This window comes from Xenopus laevis, chromosome 3L (assembly GCF_017654675.1).
Source record: "Xenopus laevis strain J_2021 chromosome 3L, Xenopus_laevis_v10.1, whole genome shotgun sequence".
In the NCBI taxonomy this organism is placed as follows: domain Eukaryota; kingdom Metazoa; phylum Chordata; class Amphibia; order Anura; family Pipidae; genus Xenopus; species Xenopus laevis.
The window spans coordinates 54809036-54825624 of NC_054375.1; the positions used below are offsets into that span (position 1 = coordinate 54809036).

General features: G+C 36.6%; 1 protein-coding gene across 8 annotated transcripts in view; it reads left to right on the forward strand.

Moving 5' to 3' along the window:
* The window catches only part of rnf44.L (ring finger protein 44 L homeolog), a 39792-nt gene that overhangs the window by 907 nt on the left and 22296 nt on the right, over positions 1-16589 (forward strand). For 3 of the 8 annotated variants that reach the window (XM_018252252.2, XM_018252254.2, XM_041586237.1), the window contains exon 1: positions 16291-16560. The exons of 4 other annotated variants lie outside the window; for them this stretch is intronic. The gene's annotated coding sequence lies outside the window, so the exon portion shown is untranslated. Of the gene's footprint in view, positions 1-16290; positions 16561-16589 lie in introns of those variants that run through there. One more of the 8 variants, XM_018252258.2, reaches the window with a different exon arrangement.

Here is a 16589-nt window from a genome sequence, read left to right on the forward strand (position 1 = left end):
ATACAGCATTTCTAGCCTTATTCTATTTTCGACTTTATATGCCCTTTAAGAAACAGCTCATGAGCCAGAGGCTGCCCTGAGTTCACCACATGATGTGTCAGCTAGACTGACTGTCAAGGTTCGGCAGATGCATTTGAAAACTTGTAAAAATGCAGGTTATAACTCTGTGTAAGTAGATAGCTGATAAGAGTTTACTCATTTTTGTTACGAATGTTTGTTCTAATATATTATTTTGCTGAACAGTGCTTTGCCCTCAAGGATCGCTATACCAATAAACATATACATACATACAAGAGGAGAAATTGTTGGAAGAATAGACAATTGTGTGTAAACACTTAGAGAATAAATAAGTTATGAGGAAAGGAGAAAAAGATATTTCTAGAGTGGACTTGTGGTCTAAAGTTTTCTGGAGGTGCTTCAAGTATGTCAGTCCAGCAATGTTCAATGTTTACACAAGGTATTAGTGCTGGCATAATTCTAATTAACTTTCCTATCTACATTTATTACAGATTTTCGATGGGTTTTAATTCTATATGTATTGCTATAGAAAGCGGTGTCTATCCCTGTGTGTTCTCTGCCCTGGTGGCTGAGAATGTTGAAACAATGTAAGAAAAGTAATGCAAGACTTTTGCAACATTGTTTAAAAAGTAATAACCAGGAGTTCGGCAAATGCTGTTTCGATAGCCATTGTTTTTACAAATAACTTTAAAAGCACTGGAAATTTTTAATTCATTCATTCATTCCTTTTGATTTCAGTAATAGGTACTGGTTGCTGTGGGTTACTGCACCTAGGCAAACTTAGTGTCTTTTATCACATAACACAGAGTTCCTGTCTAAAGAATATACTGTTGAACTTGATGGGATGCGTAATCCCACTAAAATTGCGCTTTTTAATATAAAAGTTTTTGTGTAGAAGGACTTTCTCTCTTTGGCTTATTTGTAAAAGTTGTTTATGGGTTTTTTTTTTACATTCTCACCAGTTGAAGGTCTTGTAGTAATGCCTTATATCTTTCATGCAGCTCTATAAGATGGATTGATACATGCACCCGCACTTTAATAGTGTTGCATTACTGATTTTGTGCAGTGCTTTCATTTGTAACATCACAGCTGCATAACTAATATTGCCATGTTTATTTGTTTAAACCGAATAGTGGCAGCAGGCTCTCTGATCCAGCTACAGTGTTGTTCTTGTAAATGGAAGATAAAAGTTTTTTAACCTAACTTAAAACAGGCCTTGTTTACTAACAGTGTGTGAAGTGCTAGGCACAAAAACAAGTACAAATTGCATCCTTTACAACTTATAGGAAGCAATAATATTTAGCGTCAGTATTGCTGCGTCTATAATTAGCTAATAGTAGGAAAATGTGTTTCTATGGGTGCAAGGGAATACTCACTCAACATTTGCAGGATGCCCAGTTTATTCTGGCAGAGCAGCAGTGGGGCAGCGAATTCTCAGCCTGGTCAAGATCCAAAGTCATCTGGCCCTGGCCTATAGAAGCTTGCCATGGGTCTATTTTGGTATAGTCCGCTATAGCAAGGAGCAGTCTATGCAAAATAGCTCAGGATTTTAACAGTGGGGGCAGGGCTGAGTTGTATAAAGTGTCAAGCCCATTGGATATCAAGCATGATTCCTGTTAGATTCTATACAATGTGCTGCGATATTATATAACAGCCTATCACTGGATACATGAGGACTGTAGCCAATCTCTAGCGCTGGCCTGTGTCTCACAAGTACAATCATTAGGGCTTGTGCTGAATATACTTTTTGCTTATTCTTTTAATCACAAAAAATGACGGTTTTGGTAATTTTTCCCCCCAATGAACAGGGATACTGATGCTTCTCCATGGTAGGTCTTTGTGACAAGGTAGATAATTCGATTACCAGAACACCGATAATCCTTCCAATTAAAAGACTTCCTTGTAAGGACCAAACATGGAGTAACTTTAATTTGGCTGTTTGCCATGTTAAGCTCAAAGAATAGAAAAATTAATAAAAAAAATTTCTGAATAAAGTAGTTTGCAAAGGGTATTTTCAGTCCAAGCTCTATTGACTGAACTTGTGTTGAAAAGGGGGTACACTGCCCCTTTAAGAAAACATTGAATGTATGTATTTAAAAGGACCTTGCTTTGTATGGCCACATATTATTATTTCTTGTTGTAAAATGGCTGTTGGTAGCCAAGGTTACATTTGGACCATATGTATATAATTTAGGCTTTAAAGGAAAAATGACACCAAAAAATGAAAGTGTCTTAAAGTAATGAAAATATAATGTACACCGCAGATAACAGATAAGCTCAGTAGTATACAATGGGATTTTTCAGAACTTATGTTATCTACTGTGTATCATGTGGTTGTATGGCTGTCCCCCATGGCTACACAACAACTTTTTTTATATAAACTATAGTCGTGTTTCAGAAGGAAACTCAGGCGTTTTACGAGTGCACAGCAACAGTATTATTATATTGAAATGCCTTTAAAACACTTATTTTTGGTGTTGCAGTTTCTTTAACCAATTCTCACGTACGGTAGCAGACCTCAGTAGGGACACTTTTGTTCTCCCTGAGGAGTGTTCGGGTGGCCTTTCAAGTTTATAAGGAATATATCTTATATCTGACAAATGTCACTCAAACCTTAGCTTTGTAGACCTCAAGTTATTATTTGACCCAGTCAAAATTTTCTTTCTGAAAGGTCAGATTTATTTCTACAAACATTTTTACTGACATATTCTGGCAGCAACGTTACTCTTGCTGTAGAAAAACATGCTTCTAAAGATAACTGTCATTAAAGGATGTAATAATAATAATCTTCTAAAGCCCTGCTTTATGAAATTTCCATTTACTGGCGATTTAAGGTTGTTTGCAAAGGTCTGGTGCCTTCATAGAATTGCATGAGAAATAAAACTGAACATTATTTGCATCTATGCATTTTATGTACATATCTGCTGTGTTGCAAATCATAATTTTAAAGGGGTTCGAATTCTGTATCTCTCCTGTTGCATTCCTTTCTTTTTAAAGTAGTTACTCCTAATTTAATTACAACTCTAAAGTAATTCTTCATTAAGAATGCTGCTTTGCTTGACTTCTCAGTTATTTCATTATCTTACATAGGGGGATTACTGTACAATTTGTTTGCCAATATTACAATAGGTAAACATCATAAAAGTGGAAATAATGCTATTTAGGTGGCTTTAGAAGCAGTTTTTGTTAGTTTCCAGTGTTGATTACATGCCTGTTAAATGTCTTGCTTGCATGCAAGATTGTGATTGGGGGATTTATTTACATTAAAGGGGTTGTTCACCTTTCAAACACCTTTTTCAGTTCAGTTGTTTTTCGATTGTTCACCAGAAATAAAGATTTTTTTTGCAATCTTTTTGAATGTTTTATTTTTCACCTTTTAACCGAAATTGAAGTTTTGTTTAAGGTTTCTGTCGCTGTGTTGATTCTGAACTGTTACAATTTGCTACATTAGTTGATACATTTCTCAGCAGCATCTGTGGAATTTTAGCAACTATTTTTGCAGTGCTACGCAATATGTTGGCGCTATATAAATACATGTTAATAATAATTGTATCAATTATAACAGCTGCCTTCAATGAAACTCAGGGATTCTGCTCAGCAGGGACAAAAATAAGGAATTAATCGTATCAACTAATGTATCGATTTAGAATAGTATGCAGACTGATCCCCCCCCCCCCACCAGAGATGCTTCAGGAAGACCTAAGAGGATGAAAAATGAAACTTTAAACTTCAATATTAGAAAAAAGAAAAGGGCATGAATAGAAAGTAGTAAAAAAAAGTATTTCTGTTGAACAATTTGAAAAAAAAACTGAAAAAAGTGTTGGAAGGTGAACAACCCTTTTAATAATAATTAAATTGTTGGCAAAAATGTAAACATCCAACTATAGCTTTAAGAACATCAATTCTTAAAACAACAGTTTGATTTGTATTATGTACTACAATTTACAGAATACATCAAATTAGCCCATTATATTATGACATATGCTGAAAGCTGTAGTCCAGCAACCAGCAAATTTGTGTTGAGCAACAATGTTTATATATCCTCTTGAAATTTGTGTACTCACCACAAGAGGCATTTCTTTAAGATAGATGTTTAATTCAAATAAGGACTCCCTCTGGCTGTCAGCATGGCCCATGCAGGTTGTGCAACAGTCAGGAGCCTCTTTACCATCCTGTGTAAAATGATGGAGAAAAACATAACCCGATGTTGCCCATAGCAACCAATCAATAGTTCGATTTCAAAAGTCATCTACAAGTTGAAAACAAAAGCAAAGATCTGATTGGTTACTATGGGCAACACCACCAGTGATGTTTGTCTACAATCCACATGATAAATAGGACTCTGTCTTCCAACCTCAGACTTCTCTTCTGCAAGACTTCTTCTCTTGTGCAATCAAGCAACCATACTAAGCTCAACTTCAGCTTTTCCTTTGTTCTTGTGGGCATGGTGCTGACTGGTTCCTTCCTAAAAAAAATTTAAAAATGCTAAACTCTGACATCTTATCAGTAAAACACAAAGTGAAATGAAATTACCGAAATGATGATCATACCTTTTCGAGTCTTATGTGATTTTATTAGTTCGGTGGCGGCTTGTGGTTTTCAAGAACACTGAGATTTTCAGGAATCCAATATTGTGGTTTTATTCTGCATTTTAATAGCCCAATCGTAAAAAAAGAGAATACATCCTTGTGGATAATGCTTTAACATAATATTTCTTTACACAGCGCCATTTACTCTGCTTTGTGGGAGGCCTTTGACTAAAACACTGTTGTCATTAGGCCCTGCTGTATGAAACACCGTGTGGGGAAATGACGTGCAAAATTAAACTGTAAGATAACATAGTATGTTGTATATTACATAATAACTTTTTAACACAAGCAGGCTTCATATGTTCAGCACTGTTCCAGGCTGCCAATCTCTATGACCAGATAAGGAGAAGCTAATGAAAATACACCTTCCTTCCATCACCCTAGCAACTTGGGAAGAGCAGCAATAATGATAGGGTTCCCTCTATTTCTGCCTGTCCATAATTAGCCTGACTTAATTAATCCCTTGACTTTTCAGTGTAGAGATTGTTGCACAGGTGAATGGTGAATTCCAGCTTCATATTGTTTTTGTACCATACAATCAGAATGTGTGAGGTTCCCAATTTAAAATTGTTAGTGGGTAACTGGTCAGGGATGTATTTTAAGGGCAAGGAAAGGTTAAATCACTGGGGGGTATCCAACATTATATTATTTGGATTATTACCAGATACCTCGATGGTGCTCCTGTTGGTAGAAAACTGCACCTGGGGTACTTTTCAGCCAGCACCAAAGAGTGGTCTTATGCTGCTCTGTTCTCCAGTGGCCTGCTTTTTTATTATAGTTTACCATTTCACTTTAAAGCACATGTGCAAAGACCGAAGAAGCAGGCAAACAATTGCACTGTGCTGTTCAAAACCTTGATGAAGTTAATAAGAATTATAGTGGCAATAAATGTAAACAATAGCTTGTCAAGAGTATAGTATAAATAGAACTGTAATTCCATATGGAGATGTTTATGGAGCCTTTAGGCGCCTTAGTGACCGTGCCCCTACTCTGTTGGAAGGTTGCAAGAAGCCTTCAGCTGGACATGCTTCCTCAGTGACTTGTAATGCATCGTCCTCTAGATGGATGCATTTGACATGGTATAAGTGTATGTTGGACAAGAAGGAAATGAGAAATAACAATAGAATTGGTGCCAAACATTAAAAAGACTGAGAGAAAGCAACACTATTTTTACCTCTTAGCAATCTCTCTACGTGTAGGATTGTTTCAGGCAGCTACTTTGCAAAAGTTAGCACAAATGCATTGTGTAGGCAAAGGGAGCAACAAACACCAATGCATTTGGATCAAGTTCTGACTCCGACTCTTGCGTGAAAAGAGACAGATTGCTGACAGTGAAATACTGAAGAATAGCTTCATTATTTCAGAAACGGTGCACCATTTTTAATTGTGTTTTTAAAGTTTCTTACTTCCATGAGATGAAATTGATATTATATTGCAACATGTGCAACATTTCCCCTTTTAGATGCTAGGGAATCCTCTAGTGAGAAACTTTCCTACCACCACTACATCAGTCATCTGATTGTTTTCTAACATGGGATAATGGTCAGGAGCATACCATTGCTAGCCCAGGCCCCTCAAAAAAATTAATGGGGCCCCGTGTATCCTACTACCCACCCACATCACGCTAAAAATCACCCACCTGTATAGTGGAAACAGGCCGAAACCCTTCCTTGGGGGGGGCTGTTTTTTGTAAATTATCAGGTTGTTTGTACCCATCCAAGGTTATTGACTGAAAGTGAAATCTAAATGCTTTACTGGGATAAGGAATAGATTTAATATTACCCTCTTGTGATTAAATTGTCTAATAATGCCTCGTTTTTGTTTGCCTTGCTATTTTTTCTTCAGTACAAAAAGGACTCTTATAAGATTGCATTTGCCTCAGTTACTATAGTGATAATTGTGTTTAGTTGAGGTGAGAACCTTGTGATGCACCAGAGATGGGATTGGAAAACAAAGCATGGCGACTCTTCCTACAATAATCCCTGTATCAGAAATGACCTAGTTTTGAGTGCAGTTGCATGCATGATGTGTGTTCATTCAATAGCTCTGTGCAAAGGGCCAGAGGACACACAGGATTCTGCTTTCAGAAACTAGGAATTCTATTAATGGACTTCCAGACCATTAGCTCTTAGGAAAGTTTTTCAAAATGCATACTGACAGTTACAGTATGCTGGATTTTGTGATTTCCTTGAATACTTGGCATAGTTTGTGTGTATCCATTTGCTGTATTTTTCAGTTTTATAATAGTGAACTATCAGACGTTTCTTACAATTATCATTCTCAATATTAACAGCGTCTCTAGCAGTCCTATGCTTTTGCCATTGCTATCTATGCAGAATGTCTTAACAGAGACAAATATGGTCCCACCATTGTGTATTATTATTGGAAGTGAATAAAAGATGAAATCGCTGAGAGTTGCCAACTTGTTTGGCACCTCTAACTCACTCACCTTCTACCCTGGACCTGTGGTAGTTCTTGTAAAAAGGAATCACCACAGCATCATCTTTTATACTGGTTAATATAGGAGGTAACAGGGGCCTCCTCATTAGAATTGACAATGTAAAAGGAGTAGGGGTTATAAGGCAGAAGGTGTGATAAAGTCTTGGTAATTCTATCATAATTGTTACACTGTTGTAAAACCACTTTACAACATATTAAAGTTAGGCTTGCATCAAATACAATCCAAATTAAAGGAGAACTAACTAAAGAAATAGGGTAAACATGTTGTACAGTATGTTTTGGGCTGCTGTACCAGCCCAAGGGAATTACAGCCCTTTAATGAAGATCTGTGCCTCCAAAGATGCCCCTGTAGCTCCCCATCCTCTTTTCTGCTGATTCACTGTCATTGACTGAGCTTATGGGCCAGTGCACAATATACTGACTATATGAAATATAAATGTCACCATATAAGGCTGTTTAGTAAATAATTCTTAATATTTCAGAAAATCAGAATTGCAATTTAATAAACAGCCCTGTAGCATCCGCTTATATGACAGACAAGCCTCATCTTCTGCTTGATGATTTGTGACAACCACTTAGCTTCTCAACAATGCTCAAAGCATACTCGGTATGTGCGTGCCGCAGACACAACAAAATCCAACATGGGAAACTCCTGTGACAACTTTGAAGTCCTGGATTATTACTACTATGGAGATGCTGACCCTTTAGGCTGTTGCAATAAGTTCAATAAGTAAAATATGGCATTTCTAGCAATATTAATTTTTAGGGTTTAGTTCTCCTATAAATTCACATTTTGTGTTGCACAATTGGCACTAGAAAGGTGAGTTTTGGGTACAATATATGGCACTTAAAAGCACAAGGCAATATATTGTTGTAGAGATCCATGCACTAGTGTTACACTAGACCTGTAGTTTTTTCTTTCTCTTCAATGGATAATGCCATCACTTGCAAGTGAGCGTTTGACTACTAGCCTTTGGAGCATTGGAACTACATCTTCTTCCTTAAATCTGTCTAAACTCTGGTTACACTGTATATATTTAGCCTACTTTGCTCCCCCCACATCCATTTTTGCTTACAGAGAACCTAGTGGCTTATGTAAGATCTGCTTGGGTTTTATCACATAGCTTTCTTAATGCATGCTCTACACGTATTTCTAAGCACAGAGTGCAAGCCATGCATTGCATTTATAATTTAAGAACAGAGTTCAACCAGAGGCGAAAGGAGGAGAATGTTGCTACAGGACACCGATACAGCTTGCAGCATCTGTGCAGCCTGTTCTAAGAACACATTTACAATGCAAATACACAAGTGTTTATTCCTAGGTGAATAGAGCTCACTAAAATAATGTTAAAACTACTAGAAATTGTAGCTCAGTACAGTGAAAACCAGTGGTTTGGTGGGAAAGCTATGTAACTGTAAGCAGGAGCTCTGATACCAGGGACTGTGTATACCAGAATGCACCATTGCAGTAAGACAACTCTAGGGCTTTTTTTGTGACCTAAAAAAATAATTTGTGTAATTCAAAAAATGTACTCAACTTGAAAGTGGAATTTTATGGTCATCCGTGAACAATTGCTCTCTATATCGTGTAATGGTTCTCTCTGTAGAAACAGTATTGCAAAGTTCCGTCTGCAATATATAAAAGCTATACTTGTGTTTCTGCAGGTAAATTAATCTGAAACAAGCCAGATGTCGTCATTACTTATAAATCTGTGTTACAGCAGTCCTAGCAGTGTTTGTAAATGTAGTCCGAGGCACAGAATTGATTTATTGTGCTTTTAGTTCTATTGTGGACTTGCTTGCTACTGTTTACTCTTATTGCTCACGTACTGCTTCTTAATTATACTAGGGTAATGTCACACTTGGAGGCACATTTATCAAGGGTCAAATTTCGAATTCATGAGTTTTTTTTAACTGACATGAATTTGATAATACTTGAAATTCATATATTCGACTATTTATTAATAAAGTTGAATATGTAAAACTATGACTAATTTTACAGACTCGAAAACTCGAATCAAATTCTAATACAATTCAACCAAACTTTATTAGAGTTTTTTCTCTCCCATTGACTTATACAGTAATTCTGGTTTTAGGGTGCGAATAGTCAAATTCAAATTCTTAAAGGGCCAGAGTATGATAAATCTCAAAAATCGAATTAGAATTTTTAAAAAAACTCGAGATGAGTTTGGATGATTCCCTAGTCGAATTTGACAGTTTTGGCCATAAAATTTTTTTGAAAATTCGATTTCAATTTTCAATTCGACCCTTAATAAATCTGCCTCATGGTGTCTAGATTGCCGTAATCTTTACATCAAGGAAACCACAGGAATCAAACCCCTGGAACTGCTAATGGCTGCTCTCCATGATTCTCTATTTGTGCATGATAAATATACACTAATGGATATATTTCTCAAGGGTTGAATTTCGAATTGAAAAAACTTTGAGATTCAAATTCAAAAAGACCAACCGAAATTAAGTCTTTTTTTTTTGATTGAATAGGTCCGTATTCAATCGTACGAATCGAAGGAATAGTGTATTTCAATTGGAAGTTTTTCCCCAATTTTTCAAGGTCCACCAATTGACTCCAAATATGTTCTAGGAGGTCCCCCATAGGCTAAAACATCAATTTAGCAGGTTTTAGATGGCGAATGGTCGAAAGTCAATTTTTTAAAGAGACCGTACATAATAAATTTCGATATTCAAAGTTTCTAGTTTTTTACAAATTCGAATCAAATTTGGACTATTCCCTAGTTGATGTACACAAAAAATAGCTTGAAATTCGAATCTTTTTCATCTGAAAATTGACCTCGACCTTTGATAAATCTGCCCCTGAGGGACTGATTTATCCACATTTTTAACACAATTCAAGTTTTTTTGCACTTAAACTCACAAATTTGAATGATCGTTTCCGAAGCTCGAATGTTTGATATTTATTAAGTTAAAAAATCCAAAAAACTCAAATATAAATAGTTGGCATCTAAAAGCTGCATAGTTTATATAAAAGTCAATATGAGTTGTCCTAGCAAAATTTAAGCAAATATTTTGCTGAGTTTGCAGACCCATTGATGAGTATAATACAAATTGGCGATGTTCCAATTTTTTCATGTTTTTATTCGATTACGTATTTAAAAAAAAAAAAAGCACACATTACAGTTTGGTCAGTTTTCAAGTTTGTTCAAATGAAATCCTCAAAAATTCCCAAGTTTGAATTCTGAAACGTGTGCATCACAATACTTGGGCGGTTTGGTAAGAGAATCCTATAATATCAGAGTGCCATCCAAAGAAGTATAATCATTTATTTATATTAAAAAAATATCTTTGTTACCCGCAGGCTGTTCAGGCGGGCTGGAGCCATTCAGGATTTGCATTGTAGAAAATCAGCCAATACCTTGTGGTTGGGTAGACAGCTGCTAATAAGGTTCACTTGAAAGTTCAGGTACACTTCTGTGATAAATGCATGCTGCAGGGCTTCATCTATTTAAATTGAAATCAAATTAAATTGCAGAGGCTGCCGACCTTCTAGCTGTATTTTCTAGATGTGTGCTAGACAGACCTGATTGAGACCTACAGTTGCTCCTTCACTGTGTAAAGGCAGAGCTATTAGCTACCCACATCCTTTTTTTACACACCAGACATTTTTTAACCTTTCTGGAAAAAAAAAAAAAAAAAGCAACTTGTATGAAGGCTTTTGTTTTTCTAGAGGTCATAATTGGATAAGAAATATTATTCATTACTCATTATGCATCCATGCACCACCTAATTACAGATATGAGACTAGCACAGAGCAGGAGAAATACACTACATACACTAGTTCATACACTACAAGGAGATAAAAATTGCCTGGCTGAAGCAGTATCTAAGAGAACTGGCTGTTTCTGGAGACACAGGATCATGGATAATGAACTAAGATGGTCACACACGAAAAAGAAAAAAAGACTAAAAATAAATATCAGAATTAATTATTTGGCAGGCATCGAAAAAATGGCACCATCAAAGTTTTAAAAATTCTACATGCCACCTTTATGGTTATAGCTAAAATGGGATTCTGTAGGCCTTGTCTAATGAACCTTTACGTGTTTGCTTCAATCGGTTAATTGATGGTGCTAAACAATTATTTATAGTTATTTATATAGTGCTGCGTTCTAGTGAGCATAGGCATCATTCACATCAAACCCTATTGGAGCTTGCAATCTGAGCTTCCTATCCCATTTATTTTGCTTAATTTTATTAGAAGCCCTGCCTGTAGTTTTTTGTAAAGTCTGCTAATCAAATGTGACTTTCTCTTATACAGATCCAGGGGAACTATTGCGAAAATTAATATTTAATATAAGCTCCATCATACCGAAATAAGAAACTTTCTGAATAAAAAAATATTCTGCATTGTTTCAGAAATAATCAAGTTTATCTTCACTATTCCTCTGTCAGCATCTGTTTCTCTTCATGCTGTTTTCATGCAGGAGTTAGGTGTCAGATATTCATTGACAATTATATACAATATATCTTATAGTGGAGGCTCCCTTTCCTAGCAAATTTATGAGAGCTCACTCAAATAATTGTTTCCAGTGCAAACAAAATCTATCAAAATAACTGTCATTTGCACAAATCCTGCATGTAGAGAGACATGATGCCTAGTGATTTTAATAGAGTGAGCTCTAATACATATCTAGGCAAAAGATTCGACTATTCGCCACCTAAAACCTGCTGAATTGCTGTTTAAGTCAATGGTAGAGGTCCATGGATCAATTTTGAATTGTTTCCTGCCTTCCTGACATTTTAGTTTAAAAACTCGATTTTTTTTAAATAACGTTCAAATGGTCGAAATTTGGAATTTATATGAGTTTTGGAGAGTTTTTAAAAACTCGCATGAATTCAAAATTCGACCTTTGATAAATGTGCCATCCCCTGTCTAGATTATGATTTTAGACAGAGTTGCAGCACTTTCAGAAAGCCTAGAAATTGTATAAAGATAGTCACCATGGCTATAAAGGATTATAAGGCTTAAATACCAAATATATGTCTTCAGTACAACATTTAAAGGTAGTTTTTAAGCGACTGATTTTATTTTTATGGGCTTTGTTCTCAATAATCACTTAGATTTCCTTGCCTTGTTATCTGGCATGTTGTTTGCATCAGGCTGTTAATCACGACACTGTTTTTATAGTACTTAAAACTAAGGTGGACATTGAAATTATAGGTGTTTTGAAGTAGCTTTAGAATAGAGTATCAATCACGTCTGCAAGCCTGCGAGATAAATGCAGTGCACTGGGGTGATAATAGCAAGGAGCTGCTAAGACCATACTTGTATTAGTATTTTCCTACCCTAATCACTGTGGTACATCTTGTATCCCCTTGATTGTTACTTTGCTAACTATATTTAATGGCATAAGTCTGCATTGGAAGTGCCACTTGCCATTTTAGAAATCATGCAAAAAATGTTTGTCATTGAAATTATAGGTATTTAAAGGCTATAACGCTTTATTCAACATTCATACATGGATGTCCTCTAAAATCTGAAGCAAAGTTCTATATATGTCTGTCTTTTAGAGGTGGGGAGGTAAAGCACAGATTTGTTTATTTTGTTCTGTGCCCCTGGCCCTTTAATTGTGAGTTGATTTATGGTTCTTATGGGCACTGCTTGTATTTCCTATGGTTGCCATAGCGCTGTGCCCTTCAATGAAACGCATGTGCTCCATAGGTGCGTATTCTATTACATATATGAGGGGGGAGCAGCTGGTGTTTTTTTGTGCTTGAGTGTTCTATGTGAGCAGTGTTCAAAAACAACTTGAACATGATCCTAATACAACTTTTCCTTTTGGTAACAGATGCTATGTACATCATAGTTACTTTTAAATGCATTTGGACTCATCATTCAACAAATGGTTTTGACATAGTGTGTCCTCTGGGAGCTAGCTGTTGTATTAGAGGAGCAAAACCTTGAATCAATTTACTTAATGTTGTCACTAAGCAACTGCTTAAGCATCAAAGTGATGCCACTTGGCTTTTTCACGTTATGTAAGGGTAGGACTCCACAAACGATCTGACGCGCTGTGACAAAACGCATGCGAATTGTCGCATGTGCCAAAAATAAGATAAGGAGATAGTTGCATGGTGTCGCAGCGTAGATCCAACGCGACTGTTGGATGCAGACGCTGCACGCTACGTCTGCATCCGACAGTCGCGTTGAATCAACGCTGCAACACCATGAGACAATTCTATCTCTTACCTTATTTTTGTCGCAGCGCGTTGGATCACGACAAAATCGTTCGTGGAGTCCTACCCTTATGACTGCTATGTGTATTTTTACAATACTGTTGCCAGGCTTGTTAAATATTATTGTGGTGAGATTCATGGTTTTGTGTTAACAAAAAAAAAAACACACATGAGGCTGTAATATAGGGTGATTGCTAACGTAAAATGGGCCAATTTGTAAAAGCCATAGTTTAATCAATGATGGTGTTTTCTTGTTTTGTCTATAAAGTCACCATGGATAACCTTGCTATTTTTGGGTACCGTGCCATATTTAGTCATTTTTACATTCTTCAGAAACTATAAATTCTTAAAATATATGGTTTTGTTGGTCTTATAAATAGGTATAAAATGTCTGGATGAGTGGATTTTCATTTTGTAAAAAAACCAAAACTTTTTTTTCCTTTACACCCAAGTGCTGTTTATTTGATTTTTGTGTTTATTTTGGAAGTAGAAAAATGCAATATATGGCAAAGAGGTTTTGTTTGTAATTGGTTATTTTGTGAAACTTTGATTTTAGCGATTTTTAAAAGATATAGGTTATGTGGCGATATTTTCATAACTATGGTGTGAATTGTCCATTGGCAATCTAAATTGTTTATTTATTGAATGGCACTTTAAAATTCTCTTATGTGAGGATTTTAAATTCAGGTAAACAACTATACACAGCCTAATTTATAAATGGAAAAGGTACAAAAAAGAAAAAAATATTTTGGGCAAAATACCTTGAAGTGGAAGTTCATCTTAGACATAAAGGGTGACTACCACTTATTTGTTTATATGTAATGTAAGTTGTATCATTAGCATATGCAAAAACTATTTTATAAACAGTTATTTTGATTAACTAGCTCTATATTTGTGGCCTGGAAGGGGGTATGCTTGCCTAAGCAGTAGCGTAAATTTTATAAACATGGCAGCTATGACTTTATCTGCCTTCTCCAGCTGTAGACTCCTTCAGGTCATGCTGTGATCTTATAAGAAGTTTGCGGAGGCAATCTTCTCCATGGTATTGTTGCTTGTACAGAGCGGAGTGAAATGAATGCTGAGAATGCTGGTTTCATTGTTGTCTGCAGCATTTGGAATAGTGCCATTTTTCAGGGATTTTAGCAGGGAGCTGTCCCTGTTAACAAACCTATAACTTAAAACCTTTCTATGAATTAAAACTATTATTAAGTGAGGGGAAGTAACTGCATAAATGGCATAAAGAACAATTAACAAAATATATGTTCTACTACTCTCTTACCTGCAATTTGTGCTAGGACCCCTGGTTCCAATGAAAGAAAAACCTTAATGCTTTGTAATAATAATGCCCCCTATGCAAAAAGTGATGTCCACGCAGAACTGGTTTGCTGAGACTGGAATAGATGAACTGGACTAGCCTGCAGAGACCTGACCTCAAGCCAATTGAACACCTGTGGGATAAAGTGACTGCAAGTCAGGCTTGAGCATGTGGATGAATGGAAGTAAATCCCTGCCAATTTCCAACATATAGCATAAAGTTTTCCAAATAAAGTAGAGGCAGTTATAGCAGGAAATGGAGGTGACAGACTTTGTATATATATTTTTGTTTAGAGATGTTTGACAGGCAGTGTCCAAATACGTTTGGCCAAAGGGCTAGTCACTTTCCAAACTTTTTTTTTTTTTCAAATCGGCTATTTTTAGATTATTCGCCAGAAATACTTTGTTCTCTTGTGTTTCCATCTGCCAACTCCGTAAACCAGTTATAGATTCAATTTGCTACAATTAAATAGATTTCTCAGCAGCATCTGTGGAATATTAATAACTATTGTATCGATTGAAACTATGGTTGCCAACCTTTCTGTGGGGAAAAAAATTAAAGTTCACTAGCTTCTTTACTGAAAAAAAGTGTCAGAAGGTGGGCAAACCCTTTAATATGGCAAATGAGATGGGGACTTAGAAATGCACATACAATTAAATTAAAAAGGCTATGTGCATTTATCAATCCTTATGGACATCTGGCACTTCATGAAGTATTGGTGCTATGTTTTTGGGTGTTCTAGCTCTGAAGATAAACAGCCGTTTCACCAAAATGAAGTGCCCTCCCTGGGAGTTCTGGTGGACTGAATTGCATTACTGGCTCTTAGAGGGCATGTAAAGTCTGAAATAGAATAAGGCTAAGAAATGCTGTATTTTATATACTAAATATAAACATGAACTTACTGCACCACAAAGCCTAATCAAACAAATGATTTATGCTTTCAAAGTTGGCCACAGGGGGTCACCATCTTGTAACTTTGTTAAACATCGTTGCAAGACTAAGACTGTGCACATGCTCAGTGTGGTCTGGGCTGCTTAGGGATAGTCATAAACAAAGCTGCTTAAGGTCTGCATGGTTGGGAAGTAAGGTGGGGGCTCCCCCTGCTGTTCATAAGTATGATTGTTTCCCTGCTCAGCAGTTAGGGACTATCTGACAATTCCTATCCACAGCTGTAAATGAAGGGAGAATTTTACTGCATACAGTCAGGTTTCTTATAAAAATGGTACACATTTTTTAATTAAAGTATTTTTTTGGAGACATTTCTTTTTCATTAAATGCAGTAAAAATTGGATTTTATTTTTTTGCCTTTAGAATGCCCTTTAAAGAAACTGATCAATTCCAATTAAAGAAAACGACATAGACTGGTTCCAGTTTTAAGCATGTAGATGTGTGTATGTATACTGGTGATACCATGACAACACAATGTAGTCACTCACAGGAACATTAGTTACAAAACGTGCTCCCTTGTCAGCTAGCGTATAGCTAAGTTGTTACTAGCAGTGCAACAAAAATAATACAGAATAGCCGCAGGCCTCGTTAGGAAGTATAAGCGAGTATAACATCTTTCTGCTGCTGCTGGCAGCAAGGCGTCTGTTGTGGGCGTAGGCTTTTTGTCATCTATCGTTTTTGTGTATCCGGCTCCGCTTAAGGAACTCTAGTTTCTGATTGGCCGTGGGGCGGAGTCTCATAGTGACGTTGGTCCAATTTTTTTAAAGATTCCGTGCGCGTCTCCGCGGTTAATGCACGCCGCGTGCACGCCTCACTATTCCGGAGCTGCAATTCGGTTGTGGCCTTAGCGGGGTCGCGCCCGGGATCTTAAAGTGACAGACACCGGTTTTAGGTAGCGCGCGGGCCGTGCTGCACTTAACCCAGTCGTGTGTGGGCTACGGAAGGAATAGGAAGACGTTTCTTCATGTGCAAAGGGGATCGGAAACAAGAGCGGGGCAGGTGATACCTGTGTCTAAGGTGGGACATTATAGAATGTATCAACGTGA